Below are 19,517 nucleotides of genomic sequence, written 5' to 3' on the forward strand. Positions count from 1 at the left end.
GCCGGGCTCCTTCTTGGAGCCAGGGTCCCGGTGCCAGAGCTCCTGGCTGTGCTCTGCTTCCAGTGACACTGTGACTGTGCAGAGCTGCTGAATGAGGAGCAGCAGGGCAAGCTTCTCCTTCCCTGCATCCCCATGAAGGCAGCTCCCCATCGGCCCCAGGGATGGGGAGCAGGGACGGCGCGTGCCGGCAGGGCGGCTGGGGCAGCAGCTGCCCTGGAGCAGATGAAAGAGCTGCTTTAGCCTGTTGGGCTTCCTCTGGGCCTGGGACAGTCAAGTCTCTGTCCTCGTAGTGCCCGAGTCACCGCGGCCCCTTCCTTCTCAGCACAACTCATCTGCCAGCGGGGTGAAAGCCTGTGTCAGGAACCGCAGCGAGGAGCTCGGCAGGCTCCTGGAGGGGTGCTGACAGTCACGCTTTCTTGCTCGCTGTACATTAAACTGCTGCTGTGTGCTGCAGTGACAGTGCTGTGTTCTGGATACTTGAACCTTGTAAATGTGCCGTCTATCCATGGCACGCAGAGGCCTTGCAGGTGACTTGTGTTTCACTGCAGTACCAATGTCGGGATGTGGCATGGCGAAGCTTTCCTTAATGGCCCAGGAAAGACCCCTGTTCTGTAACTCTTGTTCCATAACTGGGCTTTCCTGCACTGTGGAGAGCTGTCTTTGCTGAAGTCTCTGAATAAAGGTTGTAAAGAGTGGAAAATGTAGGCGAGCTGATGGCTGTATTGCACGCTTATGTTACTTTGAGTCAACCATTCAAATCCATCCCCAGCATCCTACCACCACAGACCATCTATCGCAACAGCTCTTGCACTGGATTAATGAATGCCAAACTCATTAGCTACAGACAAATAACATCCAAATAGCATTTACCTTCCAGATAATGACGATGGTGGGCTCCCTGCTGGGGGGATCTTGTATATCTGGCATTCTGCTCGTGCGGCCCCAAGAAACGTGGAGGTTTCTGGTTAAGTAGCAATGTGGTTTGGTGTTGTGCCGCTGATCGAAGGTTTGCATCGCTGTCTGGTGCGGGTTATTAGCAGCAGCGTGCGAGCCCCGGGATGCTGCTGCACTGGGCAAAGCTGTTGCAGGAGAACTACCCACTTGTGGTTCTGAGGTTGCATCCTCTTCCTTTGCCTCTGTTGCCTCTTGAAGTTTTGGAAGCCATTGGGCATGCGTCTGATTACCTCCCTCCTAGTGCTGTCAACACTGTGTAATCCTAATGGGTGCTGCGGTAATTATTACAGCGCTCTGCGTTCTCCGGAGACTGCTGGGTCGTCGAAACACAACCGACACCTGGCCATCCAGCTCCGGGACTGCAGCCGGCAGCCCCAAGGGCACCGTGCGGGAAGCGCCAGGAGGTGCAAGTCCTAACAGTGGAACTCAGCCCAAAATGCAGCGTGCTTTGTTGTAAGCAGGTAGAAATCACGTGCATGCAGTTATTCACGAGGGAAATGATTTCAGCCAGTAGAAACACACAAAGCATCCTTGTTACTGCACTCTGTAATGAAGAATACGTTTTGAAAAACTTTTTTTGCTGTGGAGAAAGCCTTAAACTTTCTGTGCTTATGAAGCTGTTTCTCTGCAGCAGGCACTGTCCTCTGTGATACCACGTTACTTGCGGGTAAGACTGAGGTAGAACTGATAATGTACAATTCAGTACTGATTTCCTTATCACCTAGTGACCTGTAGGCCTATAGATCTGTCTGGTGTTTGTCTTCAGGCTGGTCTTCTGTATATGCTTGAAACATGTTGTCCTTTTGGCCTGCTTGCGGCAGAAAGCTGGAAAGCTGAGGTGGGGGAAGGAGAATTTTTCTTTTGGGACCTGCAAGGCAAGAAAAAAGTGTTACAGAACTTGTCTTCTAAGGGAGCAAAACAATTTGTTTGAAATGAAGGTTCATTGTGTACGTGTGTTAATTCCCTTTGTTTTTTTGTGGGATGTAAAGGTCACTTTGTCTCTATCTAAACTATGAGAAAATCAATAGTCTAATCAATTTCTAAAGTAGCTTTAGTCAAAATGACTACCGTGGTGTGGCTCGGGCTTTGATGTGTGAAGGTGTCCCAAAAAGCTGCTAGAAAAGTCAACGCGAAGCATCACTGCAAATAACCTTACCAAAATTGCAGGGGAATTTTCTATCCCCTTCACTGTGTCCGCAGGGCTTTTTCCCTGCCCAGTCCCAGCACGGCTTCCTCCTGGCGTTTCCACTGAAAGAATAGATCGCTGAGAGCAACAAAAGCGGTCGCACGGTTCGCTTGAGCAGTCATGCATAAACGCAGGCAGATTTTCTGCCGTGAAAACCAATGGGTAGCCTTCCCTGCCACCAGCTTTCCATAGGCTGCGTGTTCCTGCGACGAGGAGCGATGCTGGGGATCTCGTGCGGGAGGACAGCGTCCCTGGCAGGCACCAGCTGCTGGCGTTCCCTCTGGCTGGGCTGGGGCGTTCACAGCAGTAAGTCTGTTTCTTGCTTTGAAAATACCGAGTTAAGGGCTGATAAAAGCCACGTGTCTCACTGCTGCCTCAGAGATGTTTTATTCTGAGAGGTGTAAGGGGCACGGCCCTTTGTGCTGCCCCGCCGGCCAGCACCCAAGGCTCAGCCGTGGTCCTGCCAGCACCCAGGGCGTAAGCGCCCTGCCACGTGCTCCGTTCCAGCTCAGAGGCACGTTGGGCATGCAGCACAACACGAGGGCGGTCGCTAAGTGGGAATGCTGCTTGGAGGTGGAAATTCAATGGGCGTCTGTTCGTTTAATAAATGGGGATGGGAAAAACAGAAGGGTTTGCATGTCTGTTTTCTACTGGAACAGCAGCAGCAAGGGTGCTAAGTCCTCGTGGCATGGAGGTCGGGGAGGGCGTTGGCTGACATCCACAAAGGCTTAATGCTTTTTGTGCAGTGATCTTGAGTAGCTCGTGTCTCTGGGGAGATTTATGAGGGGTAGTTACTGTTTCTGATACATATAGAGGGTTGTGTTAATTATCAGAAAGAGCGGCTGGAAAGAGCCAGGTGAGAACACGGCAGCAGGTGACTGCATTCGTGTAATGTGCTTCTGAAGGTGTTTGACTTGGAGCCGTACAATGGTTTAAATAATTGATCTGTGCCAACATCAACAGCGTGTCTCATGATTATTTAAAGAAAAAAAAAAAAAGGCTGATGCCTCTGAAATCATGGGTTACTGGGGATGTTTCAAAAAGGGAAATATTCCTGGGGGTGTCCTCAGCGAGCCTTAGCACTGTACTCTGTGTTGTGCAGAACTTTGTTGGTTTTCTGGAAATAAATCTAAAGCCGCTGCTATTGTTGGTTCAGTAGAGAAGCAGACAATGCTGATGGCAAATTCAGAACTGTGGCTGGAAACAACGGGTCTGTTGGTATTTTCTCGCTCGAAGATCCTGAATAGTACATAAAGTGTTTGGCAGAATGGGGATTGGGTGGTGAAATTTTCCTTAGAGCTTTTGGAGAAATGCTTACATGGTGTCTAAGAAAGACATGTTCTCCTTACGCTCAGCTAATTGACTGTTAGCTCACTGATACAATCTTTGCAGTCTGTGATTTCTGTAGCTCCTCCGTTATGCTGCAAAACGGGTTTAGTGAAATAACATCCATTTGATACAGGCAAGCAGAGGCCTCGGTGTGCCGGCGATGCTGAGCGCTCCCCGGCTGTGTTTCACCAAAGCAGTGGCTCTGAAGAAGACGGCAGGGGGTGGAGGTGACAATCACACTGGTATTTTGAATGGCGGGGGGAAAAAGTCCCAAGTTATTCAAGAGCCAAGGAAGGTGCCTTGTAGTGACGGACCTGATGGGACTCATCTGTTGGTTGCCAAAACCTATCGAGAGGTGACTTGCTTAAAGCACGTGCATAACTGACTCCGAGGAACTGCTCTTTAATCCAGCAGAGAAGAAATTAATGGCTCGTGGCAGAAGGCAAACAAATGAGAAATTAGCCTGGCCTTGTTGCCAGAAAGAATGATGGAGCCGTTGGAGCACACTACTAGCAAGGCAGTGAGCTTATGGGTGTTGTGGGGGCGCAGGTGGTACAGCAGGACGGCGTGCGCCTCGTGCGGAGTGGCCTTAACCTTGAATGACATGGCTCAGACCGGTCCTGTGGCAGCGATTTCTCTTCTGTGCTTCAGGATAACCTCAGGGCTAACGCAGCTGCGTTCCTCATCCCTGTTTCTTAACTCCCAAACCTTGTGTCCCAGCGCTTTATGCAGTGGGAGTGGTACGTCCTGCATGTGAAGAGCCTGGTTCCTGACAGGAGTGTTAGCTCAAGGTTTGCACTTCAGCTTCCTGAGGTTAAAATCCTCTTGATGCTCCTCATGGTATTTCCGACTGTTAGGCTCATCTCTCTACCTAACCTATCTTGCGGTGCTTGCTTTACTGATTGTAAGCTTTCTGTGAAAGTACAGTTTTTATTAAGCATTTGGTATACAAACCACCATCTGCATCAAGGAGCACTGTTAAATTCCAGCTGCACTTAAGCCATTTTAGTTACTTTCTTTCATTAATCTCCTGTGTTGAATGTCAAAAATCTCATATAAGTAAATCTGACAAACATTGTAGTTTAGTCTACGATTCTTTCATAATAACTTGTGATTGTTTACAGGCTGAAAACTAATTTATAGTTTGTTAAAGGCAGTTAAGTCACTGAGTTCATGTAGTCTGATCCTTCGGGTAATGCAAGCCAGTGGATTTTCCTGAATTTAAGTTGACCATCGAAATTGAGACTGAATGTTAATAAAGAGCAGAGGTGTGTGTATGGTGGAGACCTTGCTGTACCAAGTGTATTCTAAGATACCTCTCAGAAAAGAGGTTTAAAAACCAGACCTTGGTCTGTCCATTCCAGGAACCCGCAATTAGCCAATTATTAACTTTGTTCTGAATGGGTTAACTAATGCGGCACTTGTTCTGTTTGGCCTCTGACTGCCTGTATAATAGCCAACATCAGCAATCTCCGTCCTGCGCCGGACTGCAGGCTGCTAATTAACACGTTGGTTTCATATTGCCGCCGCCAATGTTTGCACTGAAAAACTTTGCTTTTTTGGGGCCATGCAGGTGGGTGGGAATATCCAGATCATACTGTGGCTCTGGTCACTCATGTGCAGTGCCTTGCTCTCTGTTTTTTCCCCAGACATCTGATCAGGCTTGGGGCTGAGCAGTGCCTCATCGCAGGATCTTTAACCAAAAGGTCAGAATAAGCTCAGGGCCTAGAGCAGCGAGATGGTCGTGCAGTGTCCCGCCCCACCGCTGCCTGCCATGTGTCTCAGCGCACATACACATCTCTCCCTCAATTAACCACACGTAGGATAAGCTGGTTTCCCTTAAAGGAAGCACTAGCCTGGAGGCTGGGAGCTGGTGGTTCCCCATGGGGTGAAAATACACCTTAAACTGGGCTCAGAGGGGAGGCCGGCTAGTTGATGCTGTGGTAGCTGCAGACCTGGGTGTGTTGTGTAGCTCAGGCCTGACCCATGGGTTTTTTTTGGCACTTGTCCTGTGCTCCCACCGCCCCTCGGTGTGCTGGGGCTGGCCTGGAAACCCCCTGCGGGGAGGCCCTGGCTGGGAGTGGGAGGCGTTGAAATGCGGATATTTACCCCAGCTGTCAGCGGGTGTTTGGAGAAGATGCCTTTGTTTTAGTAAACGGGGTTTGTTTTAAAGGTGTTGGTGGGTTTGTGCCTGCTTTTCTTTTAGTTTCGCTGTCTCAGCCCTGCCTTGGCTACTCCCTTCCCTTACTCGCCAAAAGCAACTGAAAAAGAGGTATTTGAGCAGCCCATCTCGTTGTTCGCGTGCAATCTAGCAACCTTTGGTGCTGGAAGTTGGACTCTGTCTGCTGTTTGTCTGGTAACACTAGCCCCCGTTGTTTCCTCGCGCTGCTTTTGAAAAATACTGTTTTGGTTTCTCTGGGAGAGAGATGGTTGGCCCATAAACGTATGCCAACCCACCTAATTATTCTTTTCGAAAATCCTTCATTGGGTCTTTTCTGTTAAATAGTTTTAAAAAAAAAAAAAAAATCCCACCTCCCTTGCCCCTGGAAACAGCAGCGTCCTTGTTCTGCTGAGCTAACTGCTGGCCATACTGATCAGTACCATTTCCTTTGTCTTCATTTATTTTAGAATTAAGCTATAAGCTGTTTAAGACTGGCTTATTTTTGTTCTGTATTTGTGCAGGATCTGTTACATGAGGATCCTAAATGCTAAAGTAACTGCTCTTCTTAAAGGCAAAACTACTGTGCATGTCAGGAGCAGGATGGGCATTGCTCTGAAAGCAAAGTTCGGTGTTTTTGCTCCGATAAAATGTTTTGGCAAGCACATCCCTGGTCAGAGGAATGCCTAGGTCAGGGCCAGAACCATGGCCATCTTCCGCCCCCGAGCTGGATTGGCTTTTGTCAGCCAGATGCCTTCTGATCTCCACCTTCTCCCTCTGTCCCTCTTCTGACAGTAGCCATGTGCTCAGCAGGGGCTCTGCAGCCCTGTTTGCTTTAGCTGGGGAGATGTTTGCCTTTCCTGCAGAACCCCAGCTGCCGGGGAAACCTGGGGCGGCTGTGTTGATTTATTAGGGCACAGTGTGCCTCAGGAATGCCTCTGCTAAGGAGCTGGGAGTGATGGAAGGGATCCTGCCCGGAGCGGCGTGAAGCCTTCTCGTTTCTCTTTACACAGACGCGAAGCAGGAATTCCCCAAAGCAAGGTAAGAAAAATGGCTCGCTCAGCTGACGGCTTTAGGGAGCTCCAGTTAGGCTTCCCTGGCGCAGAGTCAAGGAGGTGGATGATAGCTGGAATTTTAAGAGTGCAATTTTAAGTGAGTTTTTTGGTGGGAGATGACACTGAATTGCCCGACCGGAGGGTTTGTGTGCTTTTGGTTTGTGTTAAGAGCTGGCATTCCTGAGTTACTGACTAGGGCTTTTTTCTGGGACTTGGCTGTGGGCCATCTGAATGTTTTGCACTTGAAAGAAGAAAGTTTCAACCTCTTTGGGTTCGCAGACTTCTAAACATTTTCTATTAGAGATATGGCAATGGATTTGCTTTTTTAATTACCTTTACAGACAACCAAAGTCTGCAAGCCACAAGTTTAAAAACCACCGATGCAAGCGTGTATTCTGTAGTGAGTTCATTGGAACACCCTCACCTCTCCATAATTTGTCCCAGCCATCCTACACCCCATATTTTCCTTTCTTGTCTGGCATATGCACTCAAGTATGTGTCTGAACTTTTTCTTTCTTCTGTGATTTTTGGTGGCTGCTACCCCAGCTGATCTGAAAGTAATACTGAGGAAACTGTTGGGTGTTTGCACAAGGCAGGATGGGCAGCCAGTCACTTTGTGTTGAGCCAGTATTTGGTAGTTGCAGAGTAGGCTGTGTTTATGGGGCATCAGTGCTGGGAAGGAATTTCCTTTCCTAGCTGAGGTAGAAAGACTTTCCACGTACAGCTTTCTTCCTTTGCTTTAGCATTCCTTGAGGTTGTTTCCTATTTTACAAATGCATCTTTTGAGAACTGCCAGGAAAATGTCTCTCTTAAATGGAAATGGAAATTTCTGAGCTCACAGGGATGAAAACCTTTGGGTCTGTGCGCACTGAGTGAAAAGAGGATTACCAACCAGCCATTCTTCAGCGTGCAAAGCGGTGGAGCAAAGTCTGCAGAGACTCTCCGAAAGTTATTGGCTTTCCTCAGGAAGGGAGCTTGTGAATAGAATTAAATGAGCTCGGTCCCATCCTTCTCAGCTTCCCTGCTGCAAGTGGAGAGAGCAGTGTAAGTTTTAATTCAGTAGACGCTCGAATAAAATGGGAAACTTTTTGAAGTAGGTGTCATGGAAACAGGTCTAGAGCCAGTATTCCTATGTTCCTGGAGATAAGAGAACTAATGGTTTCGTGGCTGCATTTTGGCCTGACCGAGCAGGGTGAGGGGAGGCAACACTGCTTTTTTCAGAACTGTTTGAAGAGTCCTGAAATGAGGATGGTTTGCTGGAGCAGATGAAGATGGCACCTTTTCATTGGGGACTGAAAAACCTGCCAAAGTGTAAACTGCATCTTAATAGAAAGATGTGAGACGAGGCCTGCACATCTCTCCTTCCTAATTACCGCAGCTCAGCTGCTGCTGTCTCTTATGCTTACACATCTGAAAGGTGACAATGACAATGTCTTGAATGGCAAAGCAATAGTAGGGAGGCTCCCCCCTCTTTTTAAAAAAATCTGTATTCTGGAACAAAGAAGTTATTCAACCAATAGCCAAGAATATCCTCATGAAAAATCTTCCTGGAAACTGCTCTACGTGAAAGCAGTGGAATTTTTGTAGGTCTCGGTGGCTTGTCTCCTGAGTGACTACAGGAAAAAGGCAGCAGCCAGCTTCACCCTCTCCCCCTCTGACAGCACAGGGAATGTCCACCCCGGCAGCAGGACTTCCACTTCTGCTGTTGCTGCACCTCTGTACGGGGTTGTCCTGGTACGTGCCACCTTTTCAAGAAGCTGGAAGACTCTGCTCCCCAGTGTTGTGGCAGAAATCTCTGCTAACATTTTTCACAGCAGTTACTTTCAGTGCCAAGGCCAGAAACCAGACTCTCAGATCCTCATCGATCATGGCACTTAAAATGGGAAAAGGTGGTTAGTTTGGGTATGAGTCCTCTTAGAGAAACAGGGATTTCAGGGGGTAATGATAGTGCTGTAGTTGTGATCGCATTGCAATGGTGTAGCAAGAGCAGAGGCAGCAGCGGCTCCCAGTCAGGCTGTGGAGGGCAGTTTTGGACTGGGTGTTTCTCACTGAAATGTTTCCTATCTTGTGGTCTCTCATGGCAGTTTTGCTGGTTAGCTATTAACTTGTTCAGTCTCCCCTCACGCATGGCCCTACCCTGTTCCACTGTATTCCTGTAAAGCTGGTTTAAGAAACAGCTTTGTCAAAGTTTCTCTTCCTGCCTCTCCTCTTGTCCTGTCGATCTCAGGAGAACATGCTGGCACTGGTGCCTTTGCAGGATCATTTTTAGGGCCCTTTTGGCTCAGTCCCTTTCCCTTTGAGCAGCCCTTGGGGAGCCCCGTCCTGGGGCGGGACAGGCTCTGGTGGGATTGCTGTCTGCTGGGAAAACAGCAGGGGAAAGGCAAAACAGTGTAGAAAACCCTGCTTTTTTTAGCCGAGAGAATGTCCTTCTTCAAACACAGCTCTTCCTGCTCGTGCCTGTACATAGCCCCTTCCTGCTCACCACGGCGCAGTGTTTTCTCTCGCTGCCTCGGGGCGGCATTCAGGTTAGTGCAGATCGGAAGGAGCGACTTGTATTAAGAGATTTCTCTGCAGTGGTATTTACCCTGTTTCTGCAGAGGACTCTTTTTTTTTTTTTTTTTTTTTTTTTAAGTACTCAGCTACCTGCTTCTGTTTCCTCTTGTGAGATGTTAGAGCATGCTGCTTGCAACTGTCTTGGAGCCTACAGCTCTTCCATTCCCGCTCGCAATTGCCAGCTCCCTCGGCCTTTTCACAAACAGGGAATAAAAGCTGAAGCAAGGGGATGCCTGCCTGTTTGTATCAGCCTGGGAAATGGTAGATTTCTCTCTTGAGGCCTTTGCCTCAGGCATCTTGCCAGAAGGCATCTAGACTCTATTCACTTCCAACACATGCAGTCCCCAAGCCAGAAATGTGCAGAAAGCTCGTGAACTGTGATCAGCTGAAGGCCAGACAGTGTGACCTGGTGCCTCTCAAAGTCAATGAATTGCAGAGCTGTGACTTCTGGATGCTTGGGAAGTCCGTGCAGGCTGCGGCACCCGCTGCACGGTGTGAGCCTCAAGAGGACCACAGGAAGATCAGTTCAAAGATGGACTTAATCTGTACTTACTGTCGGAAATTATCCCAAAATCTGAGTCAAAAGAATGTGCCCAAATGTTTTGGCTAACACAAAGAAGTAATTACTTTCTTCACAGACCCTGTGTATGGGTTTCCTTTCCTCAGACCGTGAGGAATTCAAAGCAAACTTCAGTTTGGAGCTAAAAGGCGTGTTTTTAGCGAAGGCACTGCGAGCAGCATTGGGATGGGCTCCCAAAAGAACAGAGATGGGTACGGCTTGGGTTCTTGTGCCTGCGTGCATAGCAGGCAGTCTCGTACCAACCCTAGTTCAGTCTTCTACAAGTGACCTCTGTCCCTGGCCGGGAACATAAAGAGCCTCAGTGAGCTTTGGCTGAACTGGGCTTTTGCCTGGCTGCTGTGGGGAGAGAGTAACCTCAGTGTTCCTGCCTCCCTCCCTCCCCCCGGCCGCTCGCTTGATTTAGCTGCCAGAAAAAGACATCTGAAAAGTATACATTGCTCTCCTGTGTCCTAACTTCTGTAAAATACGGGTTATGGTTGGTTCCCATGTACGGTGCTCAGTAATTTTACAGAAGAGAAAACGGCACCGCTACAGCAATCTACACAATGCTCGGTACAGTGAGGTCTTAGTTTGTGCCAGGACTCCTGAGTGCTATTCTGGGCGTTATTAACGGGATTATATTACATAGAGAGCTCAGATGGCTCCAAGCCGGGCTCAGGGTGTTAACTGTTTCTATTAAGCTTTGCATTTAGAGATCCTTGTGGCAGAGGAGGGTGATGCTGGATGGGTTAGCGTTCCTGCAGCTCAGTAGTCTGTGTGTCTGTATGGCCAGGGAGGGTTTTCATCCCCTCTTCACGAGGGGTAACCAGACTTACAGAACTTGCTAACTTAGGGATGCTCCATGTGTTAATCTTTTCAGTATGCTGGCAGTGTAGCTGCAGGTGTGGTGGAAGAGATGCTTTCTGGTGCAGATGTGTAAAGTGCAACAGAAACCTTACAACATGCCATAAATGTCTCATAAGGGATAAAGCAAGCCATATGTAGCATGTTATCTGGCAGAGTCTGTGCCGGCTGTGCACTGAGCACCCGTCTCTGCAGGAGACAAATGGGTGAGGGGAAGTATCCCCTGTGCCACGTGGTAGTTCGTGCTCAAGCTGATGGTCCAAGGGGCTGACTTTATGAACATCCCTTCCTTAGAAAGCCAGCAGCTGATGTCTTTACCTTGCAGAGGCTTCGCTCAACAAAGATGTGCCCCTAGCACAAGGCAGGCACGCGATGGCCTTGGTGCTCCTGTGCTGTCCCAGCTGCTTTCTTGTCTGGGACTCCTGACCCTGAGATCTGGGTGTGTTTCCTTCTGGTGCCGTGTGTTAGAATGGAGGGGGAAATGGAGGGTGAAATCCATGATGGTGGAACCCCTCAAAATAAACAAGAGTGGGTGTCGGTGGTGGTTGGAGCAGCCCAGATCAGACATAGTTATTGGGTTAGATATGGTAGTGAGGGGGAGAAGGGGGTTAGGAAGGGGCTGCTGTGGGAATCAGTACCCAAAATGAGTATTGCATGAGTGGTGCATGGATGGGTAAATACTGTCCTTCAAATCAGATCTTGTTCCTGAGCCTTTCTCTGGAATTTCCCTGTCATGCAGACCAGCAGCCAGCACCAGACCAGGCACAGCAGTGCTGCGGGCAAGCTCCCACCCAGCTGCTGGGCAGAGCCATGCTCGCACTGGGCTCTTGCTGGGAGCCACTGGGCACCGTGGCTGTGGCCATGGGACCCCCTGTCAGGCAGGATGGCTTCCATGAAAGACAGCAGCAGGCCCAGGGTCCACGGGCAGGATGCAGCTCCCTGGGGAGCAGGGCCCGGCCGTGATTCACCACAGCTGGCTGCGGCTCGGCCTCCTCCACTCCCCCTGCCCCCGGGTGCCAGGGAGTGACAGCTCGCGGGCAGGCGGCCAAGCTGTGAAAGGAGGAGTGTGTGAGGCCTTCAGCTTTCTCATGCTTTATCAGGCTGCAAAGAATAGCTCGATATTCAGCCAGCGTTGGTGCGGGTCAGGAGAATGGAAATGCGAACTTAACTCCTGACACGCCGGGGGATGGCTGAGGCCCTGGCCTGACCAGAGGAGTGAGGGCTGCTCCCCAGGGCTTCTGTGTGGCATGAAAGGACACAAACACCTTACAAGCTGTGCCTTGGCTCTCCTCACACCCCAGCTTGTCCAGACCCCAGGGGCTGGCATTGAGGGGGACGTGGCGGCTGGGGGAGCAGGATGGGGACAGTCCTGGAGATGATGGAGCCAGCAGCGAGGCAGCCACCGGCTCTGGGGAGCGCTGCCTGCCAGCACGGAGGGAGTTAAGCACTGCTGGCGGCTGGGGGTGAGCCCACCTCGGGGTGCCGAGCTCCAGCTCCATTCCCACGGCTGGGGACAGGGCTGGCAGGGGGGGGACCCTGCCAGTGGCAGAGGCTGGGAGGCAGCACCCGGCCCCTTCAGCCCCACACTGGGCTGGGAGTGAGCAGGGCTGCAGGGCAGGGCCGGCGCTGTCGCTGCTCGGCTGCTGTCCCCTGGGTGAGGTGGTGGATTTATTGCCCCCCTTCAGGCAGACAGAGGGGGCTTGCAGGCAGCCAGATCCCTGCCTAGGCAACTGAAATAAATTATTCCTCAGCTGGATGTGAGGTTGCAATCGAATCCCAGCAGTGTTGTTTCCTACAGGGTGTGCAAGTTTCTCGGAGGCGTATGGTAGCAGGGCCCTTCGTCCCTGATCCTCACCCCGCCTTTAGTCACGCCATTTTGAGCTCTTTGAAGCCCTGAGGAGCAGGGAAGGCCAGGGAGAGCTTGAGGGGTCAGGGAAAGGAGCTAACGTGAGCAAGGAGCGCATACTGCAGCTCCCTCACACCCCAGTCCCCCCTCAGTGGTGCTGGGGGAGCAGGAAGGCGCTGGCACAGAGCTGGGCACAGCTCTGCCTATGGTGCCCCCCAACCAGCACCAGTTCCCCCACAGGGGCAGGAGCATCTCAGGGCACCCGTTCAGCCCCTGGAAATGCTCCGAAGTCCTCCCCAGGGACGAAGGGTGCAGTCCCTATTCTCACCAACTGCTGAGCCCAAGGCAAAGCACATCAGTGGGAGCGAGTGGGGCTCAGCAGCAGCGTGAAGGAAAGATGAGCTGTGTGCTTGGAACTGAGTTTTGCTGGGCACTGTGCAGACCAGGCAGTGCCATATAGTGTGGCAGATGTGCTGTTGGAGGCTGGGTTTTTGTCTGTGTGTTGGCTGTCTGGCTCAGCTCCCACCCCGGATCCTCTTTGCAGAAGCCGTGGTCCTTGGGCGAGCTGTGCTGGCCCCAGTATCTGCAGGGCAGAGGCTCTGGGGAGCAGCGTTGTCTGTGTGGGGCAAAGGCTTTGGGATTCGGCACCTAGGTACAAACATGAGCAATGAGAAGCATCCACGCAGATATTCTGCAAACACCCAAGCACAGAGATTCCTCCTTCTGGATCTTACTGATTGTTGACACCGGAATCCTAATAAACCCTGGTAGGCAGCAGCCCTTGTTCAGCTGCCCACACCCAGGCATGTAGTGGCGGCTGCGCTCTGCACTGCAGCTCTGTGCTCTGTCCTTTGCTCCCCCCGCAGCGGGAGATGTGGGATCCTCGTGCGAGGCAGCCCTGGGGGGGAAGCACAAAGAGAAGCTCTTGGCGGTAGCTTGGGACCCAGGTGCAGCGAACGCACCAGCGAGCGCTGGCTTTGGGGACGGAGGGGTGTGTTCCCATTGTGCGCGTTCCCATTGCTCTTGTCAAGCCTCCTCTCATTATTCCTGCCTTGAGCTGTCTCGGCCCGAAGGCAAAGTGTACAGAAGGCTCTGTAGGCTTGCCCTTGAGAGGCGTGCGGTCCTTGGAGAATGGCTGTTGAAGGGAAGCACGGCAGTGGGCTGAATTGAGGCTGTTTCAGGCTGCACAGCTCTGAGCTAATCTCCCAGAGGCAGAGACATTACTCACCAATCAGGAATGTGTCTGTATTTTTCCTAATGAGAACAAAACATTTTATCCCTGTTCATTAGCAGAGAGTTAGGGTGTACTGTTGCTATGCCAACAGACTCCTCTCCCCTGCAGACACACTGGGGGTGTCCTCCGAGCCATGGTTAGAAGGGTGAACGGGAAGGCTCGTTCTGGCTAGAAAAAGATCCCATTGTTTTCCCCGGGGCTGCCTGGACTTTGTGCAGCTGGCCAGACCTTGCCTTCTCGGGGGGGAGGGAGCCGCAGCGGGAGTCAAGTGCAACAGCGATTTAATTTATTGGAAAAATAGTCTTTGCATTTCACGTTGTGTTGTTTTTTTTCCAGCTTGAGGCACACTCCTCAATAAGAGAAATGAAGGTGTCTCAGCGTTCCCAAGAGCCCAGATGGTAAGCAAAATGCGCCGGGAGTCAGCACTGGGACACCCACGGACTGCTGCAGCCTGCTGGGCCCCTCCGTGTTCCTGATCGTCTGTTTGTGCTGCCAGCGTAATGCCCGGCAGCCTCTTGGTGCTGCTGCGGGATGAATGCACCTGATGAACGGTACCGCCTGTGATTAGTGGACAAGGGGGTTCACCAGGCACGTGGGCTACTGGAAAGAGTGAGTGGCACTATGTGAGAATACACACTTGTTCCCTTTAGGTAGGGAGCCCCTGTGAAGGACAGAGGGCGTCTCTTGAGCAGAAGTGGTGATCTGTCCAGTTCTGCCCTAAGCAGACGTATTTACTTCAACGGTTGCTGTCCACTTTCTTGTCTTTGTCTTGGCTCTGCCTCCCTCCCCTGCCAACCCCCACCCCTTTCCTGAGGGACCAGTGGGATGCGTGAACTGCAGTGGTGCGGTCTGCAGCATTGGTGCTGTCATTACAATGTAAAACAACATCTACAATTAAAATTTTCTATACAAGCTAATGAGTTTAACCTACAGACAGAAACAAACAAATATGCTACTTTCTGATAGTGATCTACGGCCAGAAATGAGCCAGTGAGTGTGACCAAACCTGCAGACAGCCTCCCGGAGCAGGGTGATGTTCATATCTGGCTGTCAATCACCATACAGTGTCGTGAGCTGCTTTGTGCTGGCTGAGCGCGGCGGTGTTGACAGCTATAGACCCTTGAAGAAATGTCTCCCTGAAACTGAGTTCTCCTGTCAGACTGCAGCCTGTTAAACAGGATAGCTGCAACTCCTACTTCAATTCACCTGGCAAAGCACTCTGTGAGTAAATGTGTGGAATTTGAATACAGGAATTTGAATATCAAATGTAGGGTGGTACAGCAGAGATCCCAGACTGAATGAGCTGCTGGAGATCTGCAGATCTACATGGACTTGTTGGAGAGTGAAACCCTGGCACCTGGACACTCGGTGCTGCCTCAGATGAGTCACTGACTATTGCGCTAGAGAGATGGATATCACTTGAGAGCACAGGGAGTACAGGAGCCCTTCGTCAGAAAGTAGTCTGCTTGTTAGACCTGCAGCTGTAGTAGCAGGAGGGTTCAGCAAAAATAAAAGCAATGAATAAAGCCAGACAGCAACCCCTAACCTGGGCTTCTGTGTGTGTGCAGCCTGTTTGGTTTCAGTTTGGTAGTAGAGCTAGATTAAAATCTTGAATGTTAAAGAGCAAGCTTTGGGAAAATCTGTGTTGATCTGTAGCCTCCATGAATAAATCCTGAGTACGTACAACACGTGTACAAAGATCGGTGAGTCTGGTTCCCTCAGCTTTTCGTTGGCTCTGGGTGGTTCAAGTAAAACCACTAAATCAAAGCTGTTTGAAATAGGGAAGGAGTAAGTACTTGAGATGATTTGAATTCAGGCCAGTCTCTTCTGGGTCCACGCTTTCAGGGTACATAAAAAAATAAAAGACCATAGGGAGGACAGAGGTCTGTGTACTGTGTATTACATGTGTGTTGTATTCCTTGAGATATCCAGCTGATTCTGTGCAGATTCTATTGAAACAGTGCCCCAACAGAACTGCACTAGAGGAAATGGTTTTTAGTCCATTTGCGTGCAAAAGATCATGGCTGAACAAACTGACTTCTGAAATGTGAGTTACGGTTATTATCCAAGTCGCGCTCTACTTCATTCTTGTGCAGCGGGAGTAACAATTCCGTGTTACCTAGGAGAGTGTTACTTGGGCCCTCTTCTCTCCCCTCCTTTTTGAACAGCGTAGGGGGGGATTTTCTGCCCTCTTTTCTGTCCCACCTCTTTTTTTCCTTACATTAAGAACAAACATACAACTTCTGTGCTGTGTACAAGGCAAAAATCAGGAGAAACCCTTTGGTTTCGAGGGCAGGGGGCATGTTTTTCCGCATGAAACTGTGCTGCTATGTTCTGTCTGTAGAAGTTTTTCTCATTGCTTTTTATGCTTGGCAAGCGGTTCTGTGTGGTGTGCTCTCTGTAGAGCTCAGAACAGTGAGATTTGGGGTATTTCTAGGCCATGTACTTCCTTCATCTCCGTAATGCCTCTGCATAACTACCTCAAAGTCCTGCTTCAGTTCAAAATGTGACATTTAAATGAAAGACAAGTCCAAAGAGTTTTCTGGTCTTGCATCTTGTTTTGCTGTTCTGTTTCCAAGATGTCTCCTGTTGCATGCTGAGCTGCTTTTTACTAGCTATTTATGCTCTATTTGTTTAATTATTTAACTTTATAACAACTAGATTTTTGTTTTGGTAGTATCTGAGCTCATTGGAAAAATAATGCAAACCTATACATACCCACAGTGGGATGAAGGACAAAATTCCAAATGCATTTCTACATTTTGCCTCTTAAAGTACCGCAGGTAGTACCTGTAGTCAGGTGAATGCCTGTGTGAAAATAAACCCTTTTATTATGTTCCAGATGCGTTTTTTATGTAATTTCCAGGGCTGGCATGGCTTGATGTCACAAAGTTGTGGACAGCTCTCCTGCACCGCGTTCTAGGAGCTCAGCGTCCAGGAAGAGCTAGTGCCTTGTCTATCTGATGTAGTGGAAGAGATGGGAAGAGCTGGGTTAGAGGAACTTTAGAGTCCTCTGTGCTGTTTGATATCCACCACTTTGAGAGGAGACTTCTTCCCTTCGATCAGAACCAGTTATGGGTTATTTGTGGAGTGAGGTGTTCCTTCCAACTCTTGGTAGAGAATGGTTTAAAGCCCTAAATTGTGAGGTAGACTGATTAAAAAAAAAATGCTGTTAGAAATAAGTGTTGTAATGCTAAATAATATATCTGCCATCTTTTGAATCGTTTGGTTTTAATGGCTTCACTTATTTTTCTCTGATTCTAGTTACATTTCTCAAAAAAAAAGAAAAAATGCTTGTTTGACTCTTAATAGAGAAACTGGCAAAGGACAAAAAAGCCAGCTATTTCAGCCTGACAGGAGAGTCTAGGTTGCCTAGCAAGCGAAGCATGCATGCATAGTGAATTCTTATTCACTATAATAATCAAGAATGTTGGAAGCAATTAGGAAGGATCACTGCGTTTGTGGAAAAAAATCACTGAGGATTTTGCAGGAGTCACAATAAGAACAATACGTCTAAAAATAAATATTCTTATATGATTCTGTATAACAACAAGATCCAGTAAAGATGTTGTTATTTTATGTAGCATCATGAAATCACTAAATAACGTGTCTATAATTGAGGAAAAAGATTGAAATATTCATAAAGAACATATGACAGAACAGAGCTCTGACATACAGCCTTTGTTGTAAGGGATATCCTGCATCGGGTAGGCTAAATCAAGTATAAGAACGTTATTTGTGCTTTGAAAGTACTAATGGGGGGAGAATTTCTGAAAAACACACCCTATTCTGAAGGAACAAGGTGTGGTTAGGTGCTGGGGCTTGAAAGTAGTTTTGAACAAGCTCAGTTTAAGAAGTTAGGGTGCATATTTTAACAGAACTAGCTAACTAGCAATTCACTACAGGAGGTGGAGAGTCCCTGCAATATTTACTAATCATCACACTAATTTCTCCAGCTCATATGGAAGTTGTTTTCTGCAGCTTTGTGAAAATTGTTGTATTATGACGGGTATTTTCCATTATTAGAAATGGAACAGCAGCAACAATGATCAAAGGTGAGGAGTGTCTTCTATACAAAGAAAATGGAATAAACTGGGACTCTTTCACCTGTAAAGAGAGGAGTGATAGTTACCAAAATCCTGAATGGTGTGGAAAGGTTAGAGGGGCAGCAACTGTTTTTTGCCTCTTCCATTAGTATGGAAGAGTCATAAGTATGAATAGGTATTGAATGGGGCCAGCATGTAGTAAGCTTAAAAAAAAAGTAACGACTTAGTCCTTGATGTGTGCAGTTAACCTGGGAAGCTCCTTGCCACAGGATGTTGTGAATGCCTAACATCTGTGTGTATTTGAGGACACAGGGCAGTTCCCCAGAAGAAGGAGCTATTGAAGGTTCCTAAATGCATAGAAACCACCTCTGTCCCGAGAAATCCCTGAGCTGCACATCGCTGAAGCCTGGGAGGGTGTTCAGGGAGGCAAAGTGCTGCTATGTGCTTGCTTCCTTCTTACGGTTTCAGGCCATCACCGGAGCCAGAACAACTGCAAGCTGGTCTGTCAGAACTGGGCGGGATGGAGGGAAATAAAAATAAACCTTGTAAAAACAGAGACTGGCACAGCTTGTGGCCCAAGTTTCTTCTGTGCTGCTTACGATGTGCTGTACGTACCTCAGACTTGCTAAAAGCATCGCCTGTGGGCTGTTAAAGCCTGCAGACTGTTGACTTGAGCTTCAAGAGAGGTGGTGAGTATATTTTGGGGAGCTATGCAACTGGGAAGGGTGGTGTGAAGACGCATATTCTAAGCAGGGAAGCTGACATTTTCCCTTCTTCACGGCATATGCTGGTCCTTGCTGTTCTGGGATGTTAAATGTTTTACTGAGTTACAGAGATTGTTACTGCTGAGAGCCTAAATCTTATTTCTGTGGATTTCCCCCTTTAAGGAGTGTTTCTTGCCTAGCAGTGGGCTGTAACTTAATTTGAGCTAAAATGGGTGATATGCAGATCTATAAACAATACAATCTCTGTTCCAAATGCTTTCAAACTAAAAATGTCATGGCCTACGTGAGGTTCAGGCTCTTTAGAAGTTCTCGAAACACTGGTCTTATTTGAGGTCCTGTCTAAACATTTAAAAATAACTAGAAAACAGGGCTCAATTCTAGATGCTTCTCCCTTGCAAGTCCAGTCTTACGCTTGGTTTTAGGTGCTTATCCAAATCTGCTGAGAGCACAGTACAGGATGGCAGCCCTTAGCTGTTCCTCTGAACTTTTCTCTTTCAGAAGGATGAGAGCTGTGTCAGGCTGTCCGTCCTTTTGTCCATAGGGACGTGGTTTCTGTTGCCGCTGGATATTGCTAATTTTTTTTCCTGTAGTGCACTACAGCTGTGAGGAGTGAAGGGGCACCTGGGCTGAGACCCGAAGCCAGGTGGAGTACACACAGGGTCTTGGACGAGGGTTGTGTTGGGAAAGAAGGGACTAGGCGGTGTGGGCTTAAGTTTGGAATAAAACCCAACATCTGTCATCACAGCTGCTTTGTCTAGTTCCTCTCCACTAATCTGAATCTAATGGCAGCCTGTTACTTCTGGCTTGGAGTCCTATAGCTTCGGTGACAGATCTGCACTGAGTCCAAAGACTTCAGTTTTGTGATGAACTTGATGGATATGGCTTTTCATGCAAATCTGGGAAGTTGTTTCATGTGTCCCAAAGTCTGAAAATTTGATATGTGTTTATAGATCAAGTGTTGCTATACAAGTATACCAACGCTCTTTCCATTATGTGTGTTTATTCTTC

The 19,517-nt window shown here is 48.9% G+C and overlaps 1 protein-coding gene across 8 annotated transcripts in view; it reads left to right on the plus strand.

Moving 5' to 3' along the window:
- Window positions 1-19,517, plus strand: part of PLXNB1 (plexin B1) — a 95,162-nt gene that overhangs the window by 5,891 nt on the left and 69,754 nt on the right. For 2 of the 8 annotated variants that reach the window (XR_005822998.1, XM_040568911.1), the window contains exons 1-2: window positions 6,117-6,668; window positions 14,075-14,347. The gene's annotated coding sequence lies outside the window, so the exon portion shown is untranslated. Of the gene's footprint in view, window positions 1-5,157; window positions 5,176-6,116; window positions 6,669-14,074; window positions 14,348-19,517 lie in introns of those variants that run through there. The other 6 variants (XM_040568914.1, XM_040568917.1, XM_040568915.1 and 3 more) reach the window with 4 other exon arrangements.

This window comes from Cygnus olor, chromosome 10 (genome assembly GCF_009769625.2).
Source record: "Cygnus olor isolate bCygOlo1 chromosome 10, bCygOlo1.pri.v2, whole genome shotgun sequence".
NCBI lineage: Eukaryota > Metazoa > Chordata > Aves > Anseriformes > Anatidae > Cygnus > Cygnus olor.